General features: G+C 47.4%; 2 non-coding genes across 2 annotated transcripts; one reads left to right on the top strand and one right to left on the bottom strand.

Moving 5' to 3' along the window:
- The first annotated feature begins 1,498 nt into the window (after nt 1-1,498).
- trnaw-cca (transfer RNA tryptophan (anticodon CCA)) lies at nt 1,499-1,570 on the top strand. Its single transcript has one exon. It is a non-coding gene; the product is annotated as a tRNA-Trp (tRNA).
- Nucleotides 1,571-8,494: 6,924 nt separating this feature from the next.
- On the bottom strand, nt 8,495-8,566 carry trnaw-cca (transfer RNA tryptophan (anticodon CCA)). Its single transcript has one exon. It is a non-coding gene; the product is annotated as a tRNA-Trp (tRNA).
- Between the last annotated feature and the right edge of the window lie 3,336 nt (nt 8,567-11,902).

Below are 11,902 nucleotides of genomic sequence, written 5' to 3'. Positions count from 1 at the left end.
GGTTAAGATCCGGCGCACTAAACTGATTTCAATTCTCGATCAATTCATCGCATAAAAATAATTGAGGACTGTGGGACGATTAATAATTGCTGTAATCGCCATGAATACCAATACTTTCTGCTATAGACCAAGCTTACAGACTATCTGGCTTCTCCTGCCCTTTGCCGGGCACGTGTTCCGGGTTTAATTTAGTAAACTGGGCGAGTTCGCTGATCGCGGGGAGACGGTAGGAGCCTCTGTGGCCCCACTGTGAGGATGTGGAAGTGAACACGGTGGCTGGGTGAACCGTGACATTTCTGTAAAGGGCAGCGGAGGAGAAGGATTGAGAACTTTCAGTGTGGGACAGAAGTTGTTTCAGGTGAGCCAACACATTCCCGATCAGCACAGAGGGAGCTCACTGGTCAGCTCCCCTCTGTTGGGGCTGTTGTGCCAGAGGTTTCTGTCGTGTAGTGGTTATCACATTTGCTTTATACATGAAATGTACCGGGTTTGATTCTGGGTAGAAACATGATGTTTAAACTTGCTATAAGGGAACAATCGGATGAGAGTTTAGTCTCCTGGAAAATGCTGCCTGACCTGCTGAGATTTCCAGCGTTTGCTGTCGTTATTTGCTATTTATTCTCCTGGTAAAAGGCTCCCTTATTCCTGAATTGCTCTTTATTTAACCAATAAATAGATAACTTTCAGTGAGAGAAAACAGATCCACCGGGGACCTTTCGCATGTGAGGCCAACGTGATATCCGCTACACTGCAGCCCATCAAAGGGCGAGAAACCACTGAATATAAAGGATGAGCTCACAAATATCTGGGGCAGTGCAGTCTGGTCAACGTCAAACCCTCCTTTCTTATTCAGCAGTGGCATGAACGGGAGTCAGACGCCACAAAGTTTAATTAAAGATACAAATACAAGTAACACTTCCAAATCTTTTCACTGTAAAATTCTTTCACTTTATTTGAAATCCTACTGCGTTGAATCTGAAAATGATCACCATGAGATTTTATCTTCACGACGGATTCTAATTTATCTGCACGGAAGGAATAACCGGTGCTGTTAAATTTGACAAAAGTTGCCCCAGATTCCTGGTGACATCGGCAATACAGTGTGTAAAATGGGTTAACATGCTGAAGAACATAAGAACAAAAGAAATAGGTGCAGGAGTCGGTCATACGCCCCTCGAGCCTGATCCGACATTTAATACGATCATGGCCGATGCGATCATGGACTCAGGTCCACTTCCCTGCCCGCTCCGCAAAGCACAGGACAAATGATTGAAGTATCGACTGTCCCTCAGTTAGCATTTCTTTCATTGTGCAAATGAAGGTGACGGGTTAATTAATGATGCTTTTCCATGAAAACAACACAAAAGTTTAAGAAAAAAACATACGGTGACTGGCAGGTGAGCGTTGCTTCTGACACCCGGTGGAAATGGACGGGGATTTTAAAGCCCCTTGTGTTGTTGAAGCTTCATATAGAGGAACATCTCAAACACATTGTGTAGGCCTCGTGGCGCAACGGTAGCGCGTCTGACTCCAGATCGGGAGGTTGTGTGTTCAAATCACGTCGGGGTCACTGTTCTTTCAGAATTAATATTTTCTTTGCTGTTTGGCAATAACCAGACCCTTGTTCCAAGGTCTGTCTCATTGTTTCCCCGGTGTCAGGCAGAGATACGCCTGCTGCCCTCATTTAATTCATGTGACAGGACACACAAGTTCAAAATGAACTTGCAGGTGGCCACACACACCGCCGAGCGGTCGAAGGTGCGTTGATTAGATCGCAGTTTTCTCTGGAGGTGTGGGTTTGAATCCAACTTCTGACATTTCTTATTTTTAATCATGAAGCGAAACTCATTGTTTGACACCACGACCAACTCCTTAAAACTGGGATTCTGCAGCTCACCTGCTCCCGCTTAACATCTCCGTCTGACCTGATGCTGAAAGTGGAGATGTTTCCGCAGTGTCGCGGTTAACACGTTCGCCTCACAGAGGGGAATATTTTCTGTAGCTTTCTCCTCATGCATGCTCAGGGGCGAGTTTGTTCTCCTGTGAAAAGTTATAAGATGAAAAGCATGTAAGGATTAGGGGCCGGAGTAGGCCATTCGGCCCCTCGAATCTGGTCCACCATTCAAGAAGATGCTGGCAGTTCCTCGACAGCAAGTTTAAACATCTGGGGCGGAGCCAACAGGCGCCTGTCTGCAATCAGTGAGAGAACGGTATGTTTGGCAGAAGCCTGGCGAGCTCAGTCGGTGGAACATAAGACTTTTAATCTCAGGGTCGTGGTTTCGACACCCACATTAGACATTTACATTTTTCATAGAATGAAAGAAGGATAGAAGTTTGCAGCCATTTCGGCCCATCACTTCAACCCCGGCCAAGAAGAGGCGATCCAGCTTCATCCCACTTTCCAGCTCTGGGTCCATAACCCTGCAGGTTACGGCACTTCAGGTGCACATCCAAATACTTTTTACATGTGGTATCTACCTCCGCCATTCTTTCATGCAGCGAGTTCCTGACCCCCACGAACCTCTGCATGAAGAATTTTACCTTCAAATCCTCTTTAAACCTTCTACCAATTGCTTTAAATATATGCCCCCTGATTGTTGACCCTTCTGCTATCCACTATATCTCGGCCCCTCATCATTTTATGCATCTCAATGTTGTCTCCCCTCAGCCTCCTCTGTTCCAATGAAAACAAACCCAACCGATCCAATCTGTCCTCATAGCTAAGATTCTCCACGCCTGGCAACATCCTCGTTCATCTCCTCTGTACCCTCTCGTACAATCACATAATTCCTGTAATACGGTGACCAGAACTACACACAGTACTCCAGCTGTACCCTAACCAGTGTTTTATACATTTCAGGCATGACCAACCTGCTCTTCTATCCCATGCCTCAGCCAATAAAGGCAAGCATTCCGTGCGCCTTCTTAACCACATTATCCAACTGGCCTACTACCTTCAGGGACCTGTGGACATGCACTCCAAGGTCCCTTTGTTCTTCCACACTTCTCAATGTCGGACCATTTAATGTGTGTTTCTTTCCTTGTTTGCCCTCCCCAAATACACAGCCTCACACTTCTCTGGATTAAATTAGTATCACCTGAAAACGTTTTAATCATACCTCCTATATTTAAGTTTAGATCATTGATGTTGCCACTAAAAGCCAGGGACCTAGCACTGAGCCCTGTGGAACCCCACTGGAACAACCCTTCCAGTCCCAAACACTAATTAAACATTACCCTTTGCTTCCTGCCTCTGAGCCAATTTTGGATCCAACTTGCCACTTTGCCCTGGTCCCATGGGCTTTTACTTTCGTGACCAGACTTCCATGTGGGAACTTGGCGAAAGCTTTGCTAAAATCCTTATACACTACATCGTACGCACTGCCCTCATCAATCCACTTGGTTACCTCCTCAAAACATTCAATCAAGTGAGTCAGACAAGACCTTCCCTGAACAAATCCATGCTGACTATCCGTGATTAACCCATGTCTTTCTAAATGCAGAAATTAAATAATTGTTAAATTTTATTCTGCTTTCACGGGAAAGCACCATTAATTAACCGATGATCTTTGTTGTGCATGTATAAAATAAGTATACACACTGTACACTCAATGTACAGTTACATAAGACCATTGGATGTATCTTCACACTGTATGCACTATGCTTGTATCACCAGAGGGTGCAACTGGTGGAGACCTCGGGGTCACCTGTACACGACAGGTAACCAGGTATAAAAGGGAGCTCACAGTCCTGTACCCTCACTCAGGAGCTGCAATAAGTGGACTAAGGTAACCACAGTTCAAGTACAATACCTTACCTCGTGGAGTCATTACGAGAGTGCTTACAGACACAATAACCGGTGACGAGAATCCGAATTTCCATGTGACAATGGCTAACCTTGGCAGGTTTGAACAATTCGCCGATGGGGAAGATTGGAAGGCCTTTGTGGAAAGGCTCGAACACTTCTTTATTGCAAATGACATGGGGGGAGACGACCCGACCTCGCTGGCTGATAAGTGCAGAGCTATCCTGCTCAGTAGTTGTGGGCCCACCGTCTATGGCCTTGTCAGGCACCTGCTAGTCCCAGAGAAGACAATAACATATGTGGAGCTCATAACGCTGATACAGGAACAGCTCAAACCTAAAGAGAGCATCCTCACAGCCAGACACCGGTTCTCTCCCCACCGGTGGATCCGAAGGCCAAGAAATCGTAAAATATGCTGCAGACCTGAGACGATTGGCTGCACCATGTGATTTTAGCGATCATCTCACCGAAGCACGAAGGGACATCTTTGTTATTGGAATCGGTCACAAGGGACTTCTCCACAGGCTGCTCTCTGCGGACACCACGGTCACCCTGCAGAAGGCAATTAACGTGAGCCAGGCGTTCATGATCTCGGCCTGAGTTTCCAAGTGGATGTCTCACCCCCAGGACTCTAACCCGGCAAGTACTGTGAACCGAAAGGTGCCTTTTAGAGGCAGGGCTGCTGCTAGCAGTCTCTCTCAGGGAAGAGAGAACAGAACCCCGAGTCCCACAATCCTGAGTCCGCCACATGTGACCAACCGGCCAACCCCATACTGGCGCTGTGGAGGAAATCACAGGGCCCACCAGTGCCGCTATAAAGACTATACTTGCAAAGGCTGTAACATGAAGGACCACCTCCAGCGAATATGCAAGAGAAATCAGACTCACCGAGTCGATGGAAAGTTGGCTGATCATCCGGAGTCCAGCGACGATGAGCTGTACGGAGTGTTAACCTGCACCACCGAGAGTTCTCCATTGAAAATGGAAGTTGAAGTCAACGATGTTCCAGTCACGATGGAGGTGGACACAGGCGCGAGCCAGTCACTGATGAATCAGGCAGCCTTTGAGAAACTCTGGGACAATCCAATCGAACGACCTAAAATGATTCCGATCGAAGTGAAACTGCTCACCTACACAAACGATACATCCCAGTCGTTGGCAGCGTGGATGTCCAGGTGTCCCATGGCGGCGAGATGCACAGGTTACCTTTGTGGATCATTGCTGGGGATGGTCCAAAGCTATTAGGAAGAAGGTGGATGAAAAAGATCACTTGGAGCTGGGAATAGCTCCAACATCCAGCGATCGACATCCTCCATGACCCCGACGTTGGATCCAGCACAACACCTGAAAAACCAACCGCCCAACTCGACTGTGTGTCCCAGAGTTTCTCAAAGGCTGCCTGATTCATCAGTGACTGGCTCGCGCCTGTGTCCACCTCCATCGTGACTGGAACATCGTTGACTTCAACTTCCATTTTCAATGGAGAACTCTCGGTGGTGCAGGTTAACACTCCGTACACCTCAACCTCGCTGGACTCCGGATGATCAGCCAACTTTCCATCGACTCGGTGAGTCTGATTTCTCTTGCATATTCGCTGGAGGTGGCCCTTCATGTTACAGCCTTTGCAAGTATAGTCTTTATAGCGGCACTGGTGGGCCCTGTGATTTCCTCCACAGCGCCAGTATGGGGTTGGCCGGTTGGTCACATGTGGCGGACTCAGGATTGTGGGACTCGGGGTTCTGTTCTCTCTTCCCTGAGAGAGACTGCTAGCAGCAGCCCTGCCTCTAAAAGGCACCTTTCGGTTCACAGTACTTGCCGGGTTAGAGTCCTGGGGGTGAGACATCCACTTGGAAACTCAGGCCGAGATCATGAACGCCTGGCTCACGTTAATTGCCTTCTGCAGGGTGACCGTGGTGTCCGCAGAGAGCAGCCTGTGGAGAAGTCCCTTGTGACCGATTCCAATAACAAAGATGTCCCTTCGTGCTTCGGTGAGATGATCGCTAAAATCACATGGTGCAGCCAATCGTCTCAGGTCTGCAGCATATTTTACGATTTCTTGGCCTTCGGATCCACCGGTGGGGAGAGAACCGGTGTCTGGCTGTGAGGATGCTCTCTTTAGGTTTGAGCTGTTCCTGTATCAGCGTTATGAGCTCCACATATGTTATTGTCTTCTCTGGGACTAGCAGGTGCCTGACAAGGCCATAGACGGTGGGCCCACAACTACTGAGCAGGATAGCTCTGCACTTATCAGCCAGCGAGGTCGGGTCGTCTCCCCCCATGTCATTTGCAATAAGGAAGTGTTCGAGCCTTTCCACAAAGACCTTCCAATCTTCCCCATCGGCGAATTGTTCAAACCTGCCAAGGTTAGCCATTGTCACATGGAAATTCGGATTCTCGTCACCGGTTATTGTGTCTGTAAGCACTCTAGTAATGACTCCACGAGGTAAGGTATTGTACTTGAACTGTGGTTACCTTAGTCCACTTATTGCAGCTCCTGAGTGAGGGTACAGGACTGTGAGCTCCCTTTTATACCTGGTTACCTGTCGTGTACAGGTGACCCCGAGGTCTCCACCAGTTGCACCCTCTGGTGATACAAGCATAGTGCATACAGTGTGAAGATACATCCAATGGTCTTATGTAACTGTACATTGAGTGTACAGTGTGTATACTTATTTTATACATGCACAACAAAGATCATCGGTTAATTAATGGTGCTTTCCCGTGAAAGCAGGATAAAATTTAACAATTATTTAATTTCTGCATTTAGAAAGACATGGGTTAATCACGGATAGTCAGCATGGATTTGTTCAGGGAAGGTCTTGTCTGACTCACTTGATTGAATTTTTTGAGGAGGTAACCAAGTGGATTGATGAGGGCAGTGCGTACGATGTAGTGTATAAGGATTTTAGCAAAGCTTTCGCCAAGTTCCCACATGGAAGTCTGGTCACGAAAGTAAAAGCCCATGGGACCAGGGCAAAGTGGCAAGTTGGATCCAAAATTGGCTCAGAGGCAGGAAGCAAAGGGTAATGTGTAATTAGTGTTTGGGACTGGAAGGGTTGTTCCAGTGGGGTTCCACAGGGCTCAGTGCTAGGTCCCTGGCTTTTAGTGGCAACATCAATGATCTAAACTTAAATATAGGAGGTATGATTAAAACGTTTTCAGGTGATACTAATTTAATCCAGAGAAGTGTGAGGCTGTGTATTTGGGGAGGGCAAACAAGGAAAGAAACACACATTAAATGGTCCGACATTGAGAAGTGTGGAAGAACAAAGGGACCTTGGAGTGCATGTCCACAGGTCCCTGAAGGTAGTAGGCCAGTTGGATAATGTGGTTAAGAAGGCGCACGGAATGCTTGCCTTTATTGGCTGAGGCATGGGATAGAAGAGCAGGTTGGTTATGCCTGAAATGTATAAAACACTGGTTAGGGTACAGCTGGAGTACTGTGTGTAGTTCTGGTCACCGTATTACAGGAATTATGTGATTGTACGAGAGGGTACAGAGGAGATGAACGAGGATGTTGCCAGGCGTGGAGAATCTTAGCTATGAGGACAGATTGGATCGGTTGTGTTTGTTTTCATTGGAACAGAGGAGGCTGAGGGGAGACAACATTGAGATGCATAAAATGATGAGGGGCCGAGATATAGTGGATAGCAGAAGGGTCAACAATCAGGGGGCATATATTTAAAGCAATTGGTAGAAGGTTTAATGAGGATTTGAAGGTAAAATTCTTCATGCAGAGGTTCGTGGGGGTCAGGAACTCGCTGCATGAAAGAATGGCGGAGGTAGATACCACATGTAAAAAGTATTTGGATGTGCACCTGTAGTGCCGTAACCTGCAGGGTTATGGACCCAGAGCTGGAAAGTGGGATGAAGCTGGATCGCCTCTTGTTGGCCGGGGTTGAAGTGATGGGCCGAAATGTCTGCAAACTTCTATCCTTCTTTCATTCTATGAAAAATGTAAATGTCTAATGTGGGTGTCGAAACCACGACCCTGAGATTAAAAGTCTTATGTTCCACCGACTGAGCTCGCCAGGCTTCTGCCAAACATACCGTTCTCTCACTGATTGCAGACAGGCGCCTGTTGGCTCCGCCCCAGATGTTTAAACTTGCTGTCGAGGAACTGCCAGCATCTTCTTGAATGGTGGACCAGACTCGAGGGGCCGAATGGCCTACTCCGGCCCCTAATCCTTACATGCTTTTCATCTTATGAACTTTTCACAGGAGAACAAACTCGCCCCTGAGCATGCATGAGGAGAAAGCTACAGAAAATATTCCCCTCTGTGAGGCGAACGTGTTAACCGCGACACTGCGGAAACATCTCCACTTTCAGCATCAGGTCAGACGGAGATGTTAAGCGAGCAGGTGAGCTGCAGAATCCCAGTTTTAAGGAGTTGGTCGTGGTGTCAAACAATGAGTTTCGCTTCATGATTAAAAATAAGAAATGTCAGAAGTTGGATTCAAACCCACACCTCCAGAGAAAACTGCGATCTAATCAACGCACCTTCGACCGCTCGGCGGTGTGTGTGGCCACCTGCAAGTTGATTTTGAACTTGTGTGTCCTGTCACATGAATTAAATGAGGGCAGCAGGCGTATCTCTGCCTGACACCGGGGAAACAATGAGACAGACCTTGGAACAAGGGTCTGGTTATTGCCAAACAGCAAAGAAAATATTAATTCTGGAAGAACAGTGACCCCGACGTGATTTGAACACACAACCTTCCGATCTGGAGTCAGACGCGCTACCGTTGCGCCACGAGGCCTACACAATGTGTTTGAGATGTTCCTCTATATGAAGCTTCAACAACACAAGGGGCTTTAAAATCCCCGTCCATTTCCACCGGGTGTCAGAAGCAACGCTCACCTGCTAGTCACCGTATGTTTTTTTCTTAAACCTTTGTGTTGTTTTCATGGAAAAGCATCATTAATTAACCCGTCACCTTCATTTGCACAATGAAAGAAATGCTAACTGAGGGACAGTCGATACTTCAATCATTTGTCCTGTGCTTTGCGGAGCGGGCAGGGAAGTGGACCTGAGTCCATGATTGCATCGGCCATGATCGTATTAAATGTCGGATCAGGCTCGAGGGGCGTATGACCGACTCCTGCACCTATTTCTTTTGTTCTTATGTTCTTCAGCATGTTAACCCATTTTACACACTGTATTGCCGATGTCACCAGGAATCTGGGGCAACTTTTGTCAAATTTAACAGCACCGGTTATTCCTTCCGTGCAGATAAATTAGAATCCGTCGTGAAGATAAAATCTCATGGTGATCATTTTCAGATTCAACGCAGTAGGATTTCAAATAAAGTGAAAGAATTTTACAGTGAAAAGATTTGGAAGTGTTACTTGTATTTGTATCTTTAATTAAACTTTGTGGCGTCTGACTCCCGTTCATGCCACTGCTGAATAAGAAAGGAGGGTTTGACGTTGACCAGACTGCACTGCCCCTGATATTTGTGAGCTCATCCTTTATATTCAGTGGTTTCTCGCCCTTTGATGGGCTGCAGTGTAGCGGATATCACGTTGGCCTCACATGCGAAAGGTCCCCGGTGGATCTGTTTACTCTCACTGAAAGTTATCTATTTATTGGTTAAATAAAGAGCAATTCAGGAATAAGGGAGCCCTTTTACCAGGAGAATAAATAGCAAATAACGACAGCAAACGCTGGAAATCTCAGCAGGTCAGGCAGCATTTTCCAGGAGACTAAACTCTCATCCGATTGTTCCCTTATAGCAAGTTTAAACATCATGTTTCTACCCAGAATCAAACCCGGTACATTTCATGTATAAAGCAAATGTGATAACCACAACACGACAGAAACCTCTGGCACAACAGCCCCAACAGAGGGGAGCTGACCAGTGAGCTCCCTCTGTGCTGATCGGGAATGTGTTGGCTCACCTGAAACAACTTCTGTCCCACACTGAAAGTTCTCAATCCTTCTCCTCCGCTGCCCTTTACAGAAATGTCACGGTTCACCCAGCCACCGTGTTCACTTCCACATCCTCACAGTGGGGCCACAGAGGCTCCTACCGTCTCCCCGCGATCAGCGAACTCGCCCAGTTTACTAAATTAAACCCGGAACACGTGCCCGGCAAAGGGCAGGAGAAGCCAGATAGTCTGTAAGCTTGGTCTATAGCAGAAAGTATTGGTATTCATGGTGATTACAGCAATTATTAATCGTCCCACAGTCCTCAATTATTTTTATGCGATGAATTGATCGAGAATTGAAATCAGTTTAGTGCGCCGGATCTTAACACCTCGACCACCAGGGAACGGTTATGATACATGTAGATATATTTATATATATTTATATAGGAACCTGAATATCAACGGCTCACTACCGAGACCTCATGGTGCAACGGGAGTGCGTCTAACTTTGAGTGAGAGAAATTGTTCCACAGTGATATCCATTTCATCTTTTGTTCCCTTTTAAACACTAGAAACTGAGACAGGGGGAATAAATAGAGAAATAAAAGAACAGGGGTAGAGACAAGAGGAAGAGAGAAGGGGAAAGATACTGTCCCCACCCAGACCTAATGCAGAAACCCCTCTGCTGTGCTCTTGGTGGCCACCCACAGCCTGGATACACTAACGGGAGAACACCAGCGGCAGGTCGGGGCCATAAAAGGAACGGCAAGCGGCCCTGGGAGCAGCTTGGAGGTCCCGGGAGACTACTCCAGGGAGCAGCGCGAGCTGGTGCAGGAGGGCGGCGGCAGCGAAGAGTGACGTCATCAAGGTCCAAGTCTGTAATTGGAGCGTGGGCAGATACAGCAGGAGCGGCGAGATCGGGGCGAAGGAGCGGCGAGAGACTGTAGAGGGACGTGATCGGGGCCCAGATGAGGCATGAGTTTGGGACCAGGAGCCCAGGGTTAGCACGCGCCAGCCCACACTGCAATATGTGTGTGCACTCGGTCCGTGCAGCAGAGCTGGTCTCCAGTCGTCTTGGATAACCCTTGCCACTGGACCAAGACCTCGCTCTGTCAAGCCCGTGTGATGGCTGGGGTGCAACGGCCACCACACGTTAAAAAAATCCAAGCACAGGCTTCTTCCACCCTTCGGGATGTGGTTCGGGTCCTTCATTGAAACGCCTGTGAAATCATCCTTTTTCGGCGTGAAAGCAAGACACCCTCGTTTCGAGTGACCGCCTATGATGATGATGATGATGGATACATTAACGTCGCAACAGCTCATTGACTGCAGGAGTGGGACCGTGCGGCGCTTCAGAAGACATGTCAAAAGGGCAAAGTCACTGATTCCGTCTCATGTGCTGCTCCGATCAAGAACAGCAACACACACTAAAAATGCTTCAATAATGGTTACATCTTATCTCCACATTTGCTAAGCAGGTGGTTTGTTGGTCGAGGGGTATGATTCTTGCTTCGCAGTTGTTACTTAAAATTTGCAGAAGAATCTTGGCTTCAAATCCCAGACCAGCCTTGAGTTTGCATTGAAATTTTGCAAAGAAGGACTTGCGTTTCTGCAGCGTCTGTCAGGAACTCATGATGCCCCAAAGCGCTTTACAGCCGTTGACTTGCCTTTGAAATGTTGTCATTTGAAGAAAGATGTGCCCAAATCACCTCAACTCTTTGCAAACGAGTTCATAGAATCAAATAAGTTTACAGCACAGAAGGAGGCCATTTCGGCCAATCGTGTCCGCGCCGGCCAACAAGAGACTATCCAGCCTAATCCCACTTTCCAGCTCTAGGTCCATAACCCTGCAGGTTACTGCAGTTCAGGTGCACATCCAAGCACTTTTTAAATGTGGTGAGGGTTTCTGCCTCTACCACCCTTTCAGGCAGTGAGTTCCAGACCCCACAACCCTCTGCGTGAAGAAATTTCCCCTCTAAACTTTCGACCAATTACTTTAAATTTATGCCTCCTTGTTGTTGATCCCTCTGCTAAGGGAAATAGGTCCTTTCTATCCACTATATCTCGGACCCTCATAATTTTATACATCTCAATGAGGTCTCCCCTCAGGCTCTGTTCCATGGAAAACAAATCCAGCCTATCTAATCTGTCCTCATGGCTAAGATTCTCCACTGCCGGCAACATCCTCGTAAATCTCCTCTGCACCATCTTCAGTGCAATCATGT

Source organism: Pristiophorus japonicus, unplaced genomic scaffold (assembly GCF_044704955.1).
Source record: "Pristiophorus japonicus isolate sPriJap1 unplaced genomic scaffold, sPriJap1.hap1 HAP1_SCAFFOLD_130, whole genome shotgun sequence".
Taxonomy (NCBI): Eukaryota; Metazoa; Chordata; class Chondrichthyes; family Pristiophoridae; genus Pristiophorus; species Pristiophorus japonicus.
The sequence above is the reverse complement of the archived record's forward strand: the minus strand, read 5'-3'. Positions and strand labels throughout refer to the sequence as shown.